Source organism: Ochotona curzoniae, unplaced genomic scaffold (genome assembly GCF_017591425.1).
Source record: "Ochotona curzoniae isolate NIBS_2020 unplaced genomic scaffold, NIBS_Ocur_1.0 scaffold_2683, whole genome shotgun sequence".
Lineage (NCBI taxonomy): Eukaryota > Metazoa > Chordata > Mammalia > Lagomorpha > Ochotonidae > Ochotona > Ochotona curzoniae.
Genome location: NW_024467100.1, coordinates 1,477,522 through 1,491,753, shown reverse-complemented (window position 1 = coordinate 1,491,753; position 14,232 = coordinate 1,477,522).

Here is a 14,232-nt window from a genome sequence, read left to right as displayed (position 1 = left end):
CTGTGGTATTGGGACCAAGCCCCTAGGATGTCTGAGCAGTTCACTCTGCTGCGCTGCCCCTGCTCCTGGTATAAAGTGACCACTGTAGTGTGGCTGGGACCCCGGGCAGTGACACCCCGTGTCCGTGCCAAAGGAATGGAAGGCTCTGCCGCTGTCCATGGCAGCTCATCATGTACCGATTGTATTCTCAACTGGAACATACTGCCGTAGGGCAGACTGTGGTCTTCTTTTTAAAAAGCTTTTGGCTCTCTGATTCCGTTGGAGACACGGGAGCAGAACTAAGACTTACTAGACCCAAGCCATCGCATCTGCCATCTGGGTCCCTCTGCTCCTCAGGGAGAGGCACGGAGGAGCAGTGGGGTGAGGGTGCTCACAGGGGCATGGGAGTCCCCTAGCTTCAGAGCCACCCCACGGTGCTTGCTTCTCTCCCCTGCTCAGGTATTGTTGTGGACCAGGTGTTATGTGCCCTGGAAGGTTGGGCCTCACACCCTGTCACACCAATGGAACTCCTGCTGTCCCAAGTTCGTTCTTTCCTTCAGGATGGTCTGAGGCCACCACAGGGTCCGAGGATGAAAACGCCATGATTTCCAAGATTCTTTGATGTGGAGTGGACGGGGTGGGCCCTTAAAGGGGCAATGGATGCACTAGCGGGATCTTCAACAAAATAGGCCAGAGAAAAGTGGGCAAGACTGTGCCCAGAACTAACCTAATCATGCCCGATTCTGCTTGTGGCCACCCAGTCAGGAGGAGGCTGGCTGCTGTGCTGGAGACTGGATGCTTGTCGCAGTGTGTGGACTGGTTGGTAGCATCTCCTGGGACCCCTGGGGTGGGTCACCAGCCTGTGGGCTCCTCTGAGCAGTTGGGAAGCAGTGGGAGTTGAGCAGGGTTGGTTTGTACCTTCCATCCCTTGCTGCCCTTGTAGTTTCCTGTTTAGCAACCTTGACCTGTGCTAGCACCCAAGGCTGTGGGAAGGAAGTCGCCTCTTGCAGGCAAGTGTTTCCCCTCGCCCAGGTCTCCTAGGGGCTGGGAGACTTCTGGCAAGGCCAGGGCAGGCTCTGAGGTACAGCACGGTGCTTATGGGAAAGCTGGGCTTTTGCCACCCTCGTCCTTCACATTCGGCTCAGGGTGGAGGTGGCAGGGAGCATTCCAGGCATCCGACCAAGCAAGGGGAGTGGGTTGGCAAAGGCACAATTGGGCTACATTTGGAGCTCCGAGTCCCTGTAAGTCATGTGTGTGGATCTTGTGCCCTGCCAGGGCCTGCTGGCTGGTCCTTTGCCACCCTCTAGAGGCGCTGAGTACCTGCTGGGTCCTGCCTCAGAACGGAGTTAGCAGCTGAACTTTAGACTGAGTCTTTTGTTTTCCTTGAAGATGCTTGCTCTTACTCCTTTTCTTTTTACTGCCCCCCCCTTATTGTTAGCAGTTACAAAAGTGACATGCGTTATGTACTTTACTGTTAATAAACATGAACAAAAATGACCCAACTCTCGCCTGCTTTGTGGTGCTTGCAGAGCAGTGACGGAGACCTGCTGGCTGTGAGGCTCGAGGGAGGGCGGTGGGTGTGCTGAGCCTAACGGGGGCAGGGATGGCATCACCGAGCCTGTCTGGCTGGGCGTGTGAGTGGGCAGACCCCAGGCTTCAGCTGGGCTCGGGCCGCTGGACTTGGATTTCTCTTGGGAAGCCTGGGCCAGGGTTTCTGTGAGACCTCGGTTCTTTGAACTTTCTGGTTCTTTGCTCCCTCTTATGTCATCCAGTTTATGCATTTCCCTCACCCACCACCTTCCCTGAGCTGGTCATCCGGCCTGTGCCTCCCCTTTGACAAAGTAAGAGCAAAATCTAAGTAAGCATTTGAGTGGGGAGAAAAGAAACGTGGACGGTTTGCCAGTGCAGACCAGGCCCTGTTGCATCCATAGCCGCTGTTTGCTCTGGGATGAGTGGCCATGTAGGACAGTCGCTGCTTTTAAAAAGACAGGGTATGGGCCCGATGCAGTGCCCTGTGGCTAAATCCTTGCCTTGCATGTGCCTGTTCGTACCCCAGCTGTTCCACTTCCCATCCAGCTCCCTGCTTGTGGCCTGGGAAAATAGTAGAGGATGACCCAAGGTGTTAGGACCCTGCACCCGTGTGGGAGGCCTGGAAGAGATTCCTGGCTTCAGCACAGCTCAGCTCTGGCCATTGTGGCCACTTGAGGAGTGAAGCAGTGGGACGGAAGATCTTTCTGTGTCTCCTCTGTAATTCTGCCTTTCCAATAAAAAGAAAAAATATATATTTTAAAGACATAGATCAGCCATTACCCAGGATTTAATCATAAGTGGCTTTGGGGGTCGTGATAGCATCTGGAAGTTGTTCGCTTCTTTCGCCGGTCCCCTTTGCCCCCTGCCACCTGCCAGACACCAGAAGGCCATTACCCTGTGAGCAGAGCAGACCAGGTCTTCACTCGCTGCTCTAGGACAGCCGCAATCTCATCTGAGCACTGAGCATCTCTCTGACCAGATGTGCCCTTAGAAGGCCATTGTGTGTTTTGAATAACCCCTTAGTCTCCCCAAGAAATGCAATTGGCAGGTATCCCTGTCCCCAGAAGTGAGGCACCAAGTGCTTGATGCCGCACAGCAGCTGTGAGGCAAGCTCAAGCTTCTCTGCCCCACGGTGACCAAATCGGCATCCCACTCTTCTGTGTAGGGCGCCCCTGGACTCGCGCTTTGCTCTGCTGCCGTTGAAGGCACAGCTGGTGCAGGCCAACAAAGCTCACAGCGTCCTCTGTGCCAGCCTTCTGCACACCTGGGAGACACCTGTTTAACCAGTGCTGCTTCAGTCATAGCATGAATGGGTGATGAAGAGGCCTGTTAGAACCTGCGTCGAGGTTTTAGAGAAAAGGTGTGGACGGAGGTTGGGGAGATAGACAAGTATGCTGTGAGAGGATGGACTCAGAGGTGGCTTTCTGATAGTTGTTGCTGACTGGTGTTTAGAGTTCTATGTTAGACCAAATTTGCAATAATTTAAGAAAACTATTTGAAAGTTAATAGCAGAAAAAATCTATTAGCTGGTTCATTCCCAATTGCCCCAACAGCTGGTGTTGGACCAGGCTGAAGCCAGATGTTAGAATTAAATCCACATCTCTTCTGGTGACAAGAATGCTTAGTACTTGACACATGACTTCTGTGTTCTGCCACAAGCTTAAGCAGGAAGTTGGAGTGGAAAGTGGAGCTGGGGCTTGAACCTGGGCACTTTGATGTGGGACGCAGGCATCTCAAGAGGCATATTAACGGCTGTGTCAAGTAGCTGCCTTTGGACATGATGGAGTAAACTCACACGTAGCTTTTCATCTACGTGTTTACAGGGGTCCATAGCAGCCAGAGCTGGGACACCTTGAAACCGGGACCCGGGATCTCCAGCTGGGTTTCCCCGCTGGCTGGCAGGTGCTCAGACACTTGGTCTAGCATTTCCTTCCCACAGTTGTATTAGCAGAAGTGCTAGATTGGAAGTGGGATAACCAGGACTCAAGCCAGTGTTGACAGGGGACCTGGGACTCCCAAGTGCAGGTTAATTCGTCATACACAAAGCCTACCTCACTTGGTAGACTGTAGACAAATGCCTATATGTGTGCTAAGATATTGTTGCAACAAACAATGAGCTAAAATCACAAAGTCGCCACATCCAGACGTTTTGAGTTAATGGATTGGTGGCAAGGAGCAGGAAAGCACGGATTCACACCTGTCCAGGTCGTGTTCACACGGCCAGGTTGAGGCTCAGGTTTTATCTTACGTTGAGGATTGTCCTGGACTAGACTTGGCAGTACCCAGAATGTTTTGCTCAGGATGGAGTTGTCCTGGAGAGTGTCCTGGCTCAGGGAAAGCCAGCAGTGCCTCTGAAGAGCCTGCTGGTGCAGCCGGGCTTTGCTTGTGTCTGTGTAATTGACCTTTTGTTCCTAACTTTTCAATAGCCACATTTGGCTTTCCATATCAGTATTACACTCTCACTTTACTTGATTTTATCCTTAAAGCATCCCTGCACAGCAGGACAGGCTTGTGGTCATGCTTTATTTACTGAAGAGGAAATTGCTTAACCCAAAAGATTGCTAGATAGTACGACTGTCCAGATGGTGGGCAGGTTATTTGGTGCATGTCTGCCACCTAGTGGTCAAATTCGGGTCATAGCATGTCCTTTGCTTGTCTTGCCTCGGTTCTGTAGAAGTCTAGCTACTAAGACTTTAGTTATTTGTAAATAGCGACTCCTTCATGAGGAAAGATAAAGGCCCACACTGGAGTCCCCAGGTGGGCCTGTATCCCACACTGGAGTCCCCGAGTTCAGGTCCTGGCTTAGCTCCTTGCTAATAAGCATCGTAGGAGGCAGGTAAAGGCTCAGGTGAGTGGGTTCCTGCCACCTGTGTGTGGGAACGGCCTGGATTGAGTTCCAAGCGCTCAGTGTTGGCCATACCCCTCTCACCTCCCCACGTCCCTAACTCTGTGGGCATTTGGAATGTGAGCCAGCAAGTGGCGTCTCCACCTCTTACATAAGTAAATAACTCCAAACAAAAATCCTGGATGCACTCCCAATAATTCTGTTTCTATGTAGTTCTGTGGGGACAGTCTTACTCCAAACTGTGCAGTAAATCGGATCCGTACGGTTGGAAACCCAGGAGCCTTGTGTGTTTAATCAGGAAGACCTTGAAGCCTGTACTGTTGATGGCTCTGCGGGGCCCATCTCTCCCATGTGTAGCTGAACACCTCTCTACCTTGCTTGGAGATGCAACGCGGCTTGTGAGGTTTTTTTTTCCCCCCCTCAAGCCTATGCATGGCCAGGGCTGTTCTCTGGCCAGAACGCAGCAGATCCAGGGCTGTGTCTGTCCTGGCAGTGTTCCTTGGGTGCCTGCCAGGGTTGGCTGGGGCTTTAGACACACACACAGTCAAGGAGCCTTCAGGTGCACCTGTGTTGTGGAGCCCGTCACAGATGCTTGCTTCAAATCTCCGTGTAGAAATTAGAGACAAGAAGGGCAAGTGTCTGGCACAGTGGTTTAGCTGCTGCTTGGGACGCCTGCGTCCTGGTCAGGAATGGACTGAGTTCAGTACCTGTCTTTGTTCTCTGCTCCGGTTTCTGTCGAACGCACATCCTGAGAGTCATGGCTCAAGCACTGAAGCCCTTGCTATCCATGTGGCTTACCCTGCTTGAGTCCCTGACTCCTGGCTCAGGTCAGGCCCTGCCCTGGCTGACACAGGCATTTAGGGAATGACCCAGAAGATGGATGGGAATCTGTCTTTGTCTTTTAGATAAATAGAAATTAAGCATATAAATAAACAATTAAAACAATATCAAACTTCATTTTAAAACTAGAAAAAAAAAAGATGGACCCAGTGTGGTAGCGTAGTAGCTAAAGTCCTTGCCTTCATGCACAGGGATCCTATATGGGCACTGGTTTGTGTCCCAGTAGCCCCACTTCCCATCCAGCTCCCTGCTTGTGGCCTGGGAAAGCAGTTCAGGACAACTCAAAGGCTTGGAACCCTGCACCCATGTGGGAGACCCCAAAGAAGCTCCTGGCTCCTGACTTCGGATTGGCACAGCTCTGGTCGTTACAGCCACCTGGGGAGTGAATCAGGAAACAGAAGATCTTCCTCTCTGTCTCTTATCCTCTCTTTATATCTAACTTTCCAATAAAATAAAATAAATCTTTTTTTAAAAAATAGGATTAGAGTTGGCAACAAGTGTCACCCAGCCTCTGTCAAGAATTCTCAGAATTTTCTTTGCAAACCTGAAAGTCTAGGCTTCTTATCTCACAGGAAATAAGGTCCAGGGGAAATGGGCCCAGAGGCAAAGTGACTGGGGCTGCAGACTGGCAGAGACGGAGGAAAAAAGAGAGATGCTGGTTCACTCCCCAAATGACTGCACTGGCCAGGCTGGGACTGTGGAAGACTATAGCCAGGGACCTGGAACTCCAGCTGGGTCTCCATGCTTGGACCATCTTCCACTGCTTTCCTTGGCACGTTAGCAGAGAGCTGGATTGGAAGTGGAGCAACGAGGAACTCAAACCAGTGGTTTGATGCAGAATGCCCGTCTTGTAGGCAGTGAGTTAACTCATTGTGTCACACTGCCTTCTGGATCAGCGTTTTAATAAGAGACTTGAACACCTCCAAAATTTACATTTGCAAGTTGACATCAGCTGAGTGCTGTGAGAAGCATTCTGTCATTTTGGGGGTTTTCAGCTAAACACAGCTAGCCTCAGTTCAACACGGAAGCCTTCTGTTTGAGGAAATAATCCTGGGTTAAGCAGACCTAGAGTATGAGCTACGCTCCCTCACCCACTAGCTTGGCTCTTGGGCCTCAGCATCTGCACCTCCACCCCGGTGCCACCCTGCCTTGCCTTGCGTGTTGAAGGGGACATGTAGGCAATGTGGCAGGACAGTCCCCATCCTGGGTGTAACGCGTGCACCTTGCTGGTGCTTCTGTGTTCCTAGTACGGCCCCAGTGTTGGGCTGGTGTGGATGAGACTGTTTTCCTGGATGTAGGCCCAGGCTTGGGGAGGAATCCTTCCCCTAGATTGCTCAGCACTTGCTGCTCAGCACAATGTCTCGGGTCAGAGACATCCAGTGCATTTCAGAGCTGGCCTACCCCTGAGCTACCCAGGCCTGAGACCCACCCACTTCCAGGCCCATCCTGACGCCTCTACTGGAGTGACATTCAGAGGTGGAGGTTGGGCTACGGGATGGAGTCAGGAGAAATATGAACTGCATATATTATTCATTCATTTTAAGTGGTGTGTGTGTTTGGGGACCTCAGAAAAAGGAAGGTTAAAAAGTGCTGGCGTCCAAACCAAGGGGATGGATGCTGTGGTCTCTGGTGCTGCAGCTGGGAAGGTCTGCCTGGTGATCACTCCCCCAGGAGGTGGACACTGGCATCAGCAGTAAGGTGACCAATGTTCCTGAGTCCCTTTGGGACCAGGGTCTGACACCTCTGAGATGTGCCTGGCTGATGACAAACCTTTGTTGGTTTGTTTTACCATTACTTTTGATGCTACAGACCTTGTGGGAGAGGGGGCCTCTCGCAGTGATGTCTTTACATGAATGTAAATCCAGTAACCATCATCAAAGGAAAGAAATTGTATTGAAATAGGAATCCTCAAATGTAAGTATAAGTCTGTGGTCAAGGGGTGTGCATGTGGCTTCCTTAAGTGCCCACCAGTCGTGGGCACTTGACTCCACTGGAAGTCTGAAACTCCACATTCACTCTGTTGAAAACGCTCGTGTCTCCCGTGGTTGACACATAAGGGCACCTAACACTCTGGTGATTTGTTGCCTACAAATTGCCTTCCTAATGCAAGGAAATGTTCGGTTTCATATTGAGACTCCAGGAAATGAAATGGCATTTGTCAAGTACATGGATTGATCTGGATTCTGCTCAAGATATTTTTGTCTCGAATCAGATGAACAGCCACTGATACGATCCGGTGGGCCTGTTCATCTGGGACGCTGGGGAAGTGTGGTAGAACTGAGGTGCTTCCTCAACTCAGTGTTCTTGAATGGTGCCGAGTTGCTTGTAGGGCCACTGTACTGTCCCTGACCAGGACCCACAAAATGATCACACATACAGCTTGACTGAAAGTGTGGAAAGCAGGCAGCATTAATTTTAATACTTTATATATGAAAGCACTATTATCTCAATATATAATCAAGTTCAATTATTTATGGAATATTTTCTATTCTTTCATTGTGCCAAGCCCTTGATGTCAATGTGGCACTCAGAGGACATCACAATCGGGACTAGCCATGCGTAGCCGGGTGGCTGGTGGCTAGGTCGTTGCACAGCATAGGTCAATAAGTTACAATTATATTGTGTCAGGATCCTGATTGGATGCTCCCTTTTCTTTTTTTTTTTTTTTTTTAAAGATTTATTTTTATTATTTTTTTATTGGAAAGGCGGATATACAGAGAGGAGAGACAGAGAGGAAGATCTTCCGTCCGATGATTCACTCCCCAGGTGAGCGCAACGGGCCGATACTATGCCGATCCGAAGCCAGGAGCCTCTTCCGGGTCTCCCACGCGGGTGCAGGTTCCCAAAGCTTTGGGCCGTCCTCGACTGCTTTCCCAGGCCACAGGCAGGGAGCTGGAAGGGAAGCGGGGCTGCCGGGATTAGAACCGGCGCCCATATGGGATCCCGGGCGTGCAAAGCGAGGGCCTTTAACCACTTGCGCCACCGCGCCGGGCCCGGATGCTCCCTTTTCTCAAAAAAAGGACAGTAGGGCCAGAGACAGGAAGTGACTGGAGGACCCCAGGCTTTGGTAATGTCCCCTCTGAATGCCCAGAGAAGAGCCACATTGGGACAACACTGAGGAGCCACGGAGAAGAAGGCCTGGGAGGGTCAGAGTCTTGGGGTGGAAGATGGGCGGTAGGGTCCCCTCCGAGAAAGCAGAAGTGCTGGTGGCACAGTGGGTGAAGACAAGAGGCGTGCTTTACAAGGAAATCCAGGCACCTAGGAAAACAACCGTTATGAATAAGAGACATGGTGAGAGAATGTTGTGATCATGTTCAATGAGTGGGAATGCGGTAAGAATTCATGATTCCACGATGACTGGATGAAATGATTATAACAAGGAAGGTGGAAATGACTGGTAATCAATGGAAAAGAGGAAATACCAGAATGTTTTTGGTTCTTTCCTAAGTGGGGAGGGAAGACACCGTGGAGTATCAGGGCTCAGGGACATGCAGAGATGGTTTCGTGTGTGTGTGTGTGTGTGTGTGTGTGTGTGTGTGTTGTTTCCTGGGCTGGCATCTCCACGATGATGGAGAGCGTAGTTGGTGGTGGTAGTCCCAACGCATGGCCAGGCACAGTTGCTGCCCCTCTGTCAGGCGCTGGGCAAATGAGGATCAGGAGTGGGTGATGATGCCTGGGAAGAGCTGTGCCCAGCTGCAGTCCTGCACATCCCACTCTCAGCCTGCGGTGGTGGCTGGCAACCCACTCGTGCCAGGCCCTTCTGCAGAGAGAACTGAGAACATAACCCCGACACTCCTCACCCCGAGGGCTCAGTGGAATCTCTCGTGAAGTCACAGACAACATCACGAATTAGAAACAATGAAATAAGTCATGCAAACCTGAAGGGTGTTGTTCATTGTTAGTACAAAGTGCAAGCTAGGCCGAAGTAGTGTGAAGAATGCCACAGGTCACAGCTGTGAACTGAAGAAGCCGTGCAGGCAAAGCCAGGCGACAGAACAGATAGCAGATGAGAACGGCAAAGCGGATCCAAGGGGTATCAGCCAGGCTTGGGGCAGTGCCAGCCCAAGTGCCAGTTTGTCATAGATCTTCCCCACTACGTCCGAGGGGGCTCCTCCAGTTAGGCCTAGTTTCTGTTGCATATCATTGAAAAACTAACACAGACCCCAAATAACTGGCTGAATCCCGGAAGAGTTCTAGGGCTGGAAGCCCAGGGCTGATGCAGTGTCTTCATCGTGTTGTCAGAGACTCGAGCTATGATGTTTCTATTATCTGCACTTGGTTTATATATCTTTGTAAATTGTTTTGAAAGATAATTATTTTTATTGTTGAATTTTATATAGTTGATTAGGATGCAAAGGGTCAAGGGCTACAGGAAAATGGTGAGACCATTATTTCTACATTTTGTTTTCCTTCCTGTATCTGGGACGGGGAGAAAAGAGCAGAAGCTACACCCAGCTCCCAAACAGCTCTGCACCCTGGGATGGAGGGCAGCCACCTGACGTCATTCCAGGGACCCCAGTGGGGGGTGTGTTCTGAGGGTCCTGCTCAAGAGGTTTTGATAGTTCAACAGTTCTCTATTGCTGCCAATCTCACTACTCCAAGCACGATGAAATCTCTCCAGAATCCACTGGTTGACGTAGTTCACCTCGGAGTCTCCGTTTGCCAAACACTGGTCCATTTATTTATTTATTATTATTTTTAAAGATTTATTTATTTTTACTGGAAAGTCAGGTTTACAGAGAGAAAGAGAGATGGAGAGAAAGATCTTCTATCCTCTGATTCACTTCCCAAGTAGCTGCAATGGCCAAAGTTGAGCTAATCCGAAGCCAGGAGCTCCCTTCAGGTCTTCCATGTGGGTACAAGGTCCCAAGGTTTTGGGCCGTCCTCTACTTTTATCCCAGGCCACCAGCAGGCAGCTGGAAGGGAAGTGGGGCAGCAGGGTCATGAACCAGTGCCCATATGGGGTCCTGGTGCATGCAATGCGAGAACTTTAGCCTCTAAGCTATTGGCCCATTTAATTTTATCTTTTAAAAGGAGGAGAGGAAGAGGGAGAATAAGGGAGGGAGAGAGAGAGAGAGAGAGAGAGAGAGAGAGAGGAAATTCCATCACAGACCTCTGCTTGCAATGGCAGGGATTGGGCCAGGCTGAGGCTAGGCATCAGCTCTGGAGTCTCCCACGTGGGTGGTAAGGATGCAGGTAGTTGAGCTGCCTCTCAGAATTTGCATTAGCTGGAAGCTGGAGGTAGGATTGGCACCTGGGCTCAAAGCTGAGCACTCTGATGTGCCTGTGCCGTGCAAGTATCCCACATGGCGACTTAATTGATGTCCCAAATGCCTGGCATATATACAAACAAAAGAATCAGTTTGGGGACCAGCATTGTGACATAGTGGGTAAAGTCGTTGCCTGCAGAGGCTGGCTTCCCATAGGTGTGCTGGTTTGCTTCCTGGCTGCTCCAGCTTCATGCTAATGGCCTGGGAAGGCAATGGAAGCTGCCCCAGGGTTTTGGGCTCCTGAACCCACATGGGAGACTCAAGGAGGGTTCCTAACTCCTAGTTTGCATCTGGACCATTGTGGGCACTTTAGGAGTAAACAAGTGGATGGAAGCTCGCTCTCATTCTCTCTCTCTTTCCCTCTGTGACTCTGATTTAACAAATAGATGAATCTTTAAAGAAAAAAAAATAGTGCGGTTCAAAAAGTGTGGTCCGACTGAAAGGTCTTTATTGCGTGTAGATTGAAGAAGAGAAAGGCATGCCTTATCCCGTTAAAGAAGCCTTGTCTCAGACATACCACGTGACACTTCTGTTCACATCTCATTGGCTGGGACCTGGTCTATGGCTACATTCATCTGCTGGGAATATTAAGGAATGTGGTCTTTTTAGCAAAATGCACCCTTCTCTGAAAAAAAGGAAGACATACAGAAGATAACTAACGTGATTTTGTTTTATTTTCTAAAAATTGGCTGTATTGAGGTATAATTGATATTCGAAAAACCAGATTTAAAGTGTGCAATGTCTGCACCTGTGAAACCATTACCTTTCTGAAAGTTCCTGGTGCCCTTTTAATCCTTCCTGCTCCAATACTCTGTCTTCTCATTATGCATTCCCTTGCACTTATTTTTTTTTTTCTCAGTTTTCTGGGGCCAGCCATGTGGCACAGCTCATTAAGCCTCTGATTGGAATGCTGGTGTCCCACATGAGTGCCAGCTGGAATTCCAGGTGCCCTCCTCCGGATCCAGCTCCTTGCCAATGCACCTGGGAGAAGGCAGCACAAGATAACTCCTGTATTTGGGCCCCCTGCCATCAATGGGGAAAGCCTCAGTGAAATTTTAGGCTTCTGGCTCTGGCCTGGTTGAGACCTGGCTGTTCTGGCTGTTTGGGGAGTGAACCACTAGATGGAAGATCTCTCACTCTTGTTTGCCTGTCTTTCAAATAAACAAATCTAACAATAAAACCCCCTGTTTGTTTTTAGTATTTAAAAATTATTTACTTATTTTGTCATTTGAAAGAGAGAGAGAGGGAACTATAATCTGCTGGCTCATTCTCCAGGTGCCTGCAACAGGTGGGGCTAGACTAAGCATCCAGGTGCTTCCTTCATGTCTCCCATGTGCTGGCAGGAACTCAGGCACTTGAGCCATTATGTGCTGCCTCCCCGGATGCAGATTAGCTGGAAGACAGAATAAGGCTGGGCTTGAACTCAGGCACTGCCGCATGGAAGGTGGCCGCTCCCAGCGTGAAATGTGTCCCTCTAGTTTGGATTTTCTGGAATTTCATCATGCAGTATGTACTTCTTCTGTTTGACTTTTTCCACTCAGCTTCATTCTGGACTTCATCCCTGCTGGATGGATCAGTTCTTCTTGTGCATTTTGGGGAAGAGTTGTTTATTTTCTTGCCGAATTTTGAGAGTTTTGAAAAGGGTGTCTGGCATCAATCTTGTGCAGTTACGTTGAGCAAGCTTTCTCTATCTGTGGTTTGGTCATTTTTCTCCTGTGATAGTGTCTTTTGGAGAACCAAGTGTTTAGAATTTTGCTGAAGTATGATTGCCAGATTTGGTCATTTGTTTTTCCTCTATTAGTTGTGATTTTGGTGTCACATCAAGAAGTCCTTGCGTAACCCAATAACAACTATTTTCTCTTGTTTGGACTTCTAGGAGTTCGTGTTGCCTACTTTACATCGTTTAGGTCTATGGTCTCTTTTGAGTTCATCTTGGGGGGTGTGAGGGATAGATGGAAGTGGGTTGTTTTGCAGGTGGTTGCTATGTGTTGTTACGCCACTGCTGGCAAGTCTGTCCTTTCTCTTTTTGGATGCCTTTGTACCATGTCAAAAGTAAAAATTGTTCATTTCTATGGACCTGTTTCCAGGCCATGTTCTATTGACTTTTCTATCTTGGTGACATATCACACTGCCTTCGTTATTAGAGCTTTATTATAAATATTGTTAATAACAAATGTTTACAGTAAATGTTAATAATGTTTATAATAAATGTTAAGAATAAATGTTTATAATAAATGTTGTTAGCTTCCAACTTTATTGCTTTTCAAAATTTGCTCTGGCTGTTGTAGGTTGTTTGTACTTCTGTATGAATTTCAAAGAATCAGCTTGTCAATTTCTACAAAACAACACAAAATCTCTGCTGGGACTTTCTTTGGAATTGCGTTGAATCCAGAAGTCAGTTTGCCTGAGGAATGACATCTTAGCAATGTTGTCTTTTGGCCTATGACCCAGATGTAGCTGTTCAATTATTTTTTTTAAAAGATTTATTTTTATTATTTTTTTTTTATTGGAAAGGCGGATATACAGAGAAGAGAGACAGAGAGGAAGATCTTCCATCCGATGATTCACTCCCCAAGTGAGCACAACGGCCGATGCTATGCCGATCCGAAGCCAGGAACCTCTTCCGGGTCTCCCACGTGCGTGCAGGGTCCCAAAGCTTTGGGCCGTCCTTGACTGCTTTCCCGGGCCACAGGCAGGGAGCTGGAAGGGAAGCGGGGCTGCCGGGATTAGAACTGGCGCCCATATGGGATCCCGGGCATGCAAGGCGAGGACCTTAACCACTTGCGCCACCGCGCCAGGCCCCTGTTCAATTATTTTTAACTTAAAATTTCTATCAACAATGTTTATGGTATACTGAGTACACCAAATGTATAGGTTTTGTATTCCTTATATTAAGTGTATCTATGTATTTATATATATATATATATTTTAAAATTTTAACTTCTTTTTAAATCATTATCATCATTCTATGATACAGTTCCCTAGGCCCTGGGATTTCCCCTGTCCCCACACCGCCCCCTGAATTCCCCTATATTATTACTATAGCATAGCTCTTCATAAACAGTCACATGTTCATCATTGCGGGCATGGACACTGGCAGAGAGTCCAGCATCCTATTGTCAAGATGCAGCTAATAGTTTCATTAGTGGTCCATCTTTGATCTGGAAGCAGAGATGCACCCTGCACTGCATCCTCACATCTGGACATCAGGTTCCATGTTCACTCCTAGTTGAGCCAGTCAACACCCCAACTCTTGAACTAACCAGTGGGACTTGTATTTCCATAGGGTTGGGTCCACTTACCCCCATAGAGTCTACACCCGGGCCTGGTTCTCTTGTGTGCTGGTTAGTGTCATGGCCCTGCCTAACGTGACCTATCCCCTGTTCCCACACTCAGTCAGGTACTTGGGTGTATGTCTGCTAGACAGGCCTCCAGCCATAGCTTTTGTGTGGTATGACGTGTGATGGTCAGTGATGCTCTGCACTAACAAGCCCATCTCAGGACTCCCATGTGGGCTGATGAATCAGTCTGATCTATACAGATCTTCCAATCTCTCCCCATCCATTCCACCAGCTCTCAGTCTCCTCAGTGGCCCTGTTGTTAGGTGTCCCTCAGGATTCATTCTGCACTTGTGCATATGGTGCGTGTATCCATGGATGTCCCCAGACAATATTTCATCACCCCCAAGTCCTCAGAGCTCATCGGCGGGCAGCCAGCGGGCAAAGCCTGGCACCTGATGGGCGCAGTCCTCCCGCAGAATGAAGATGG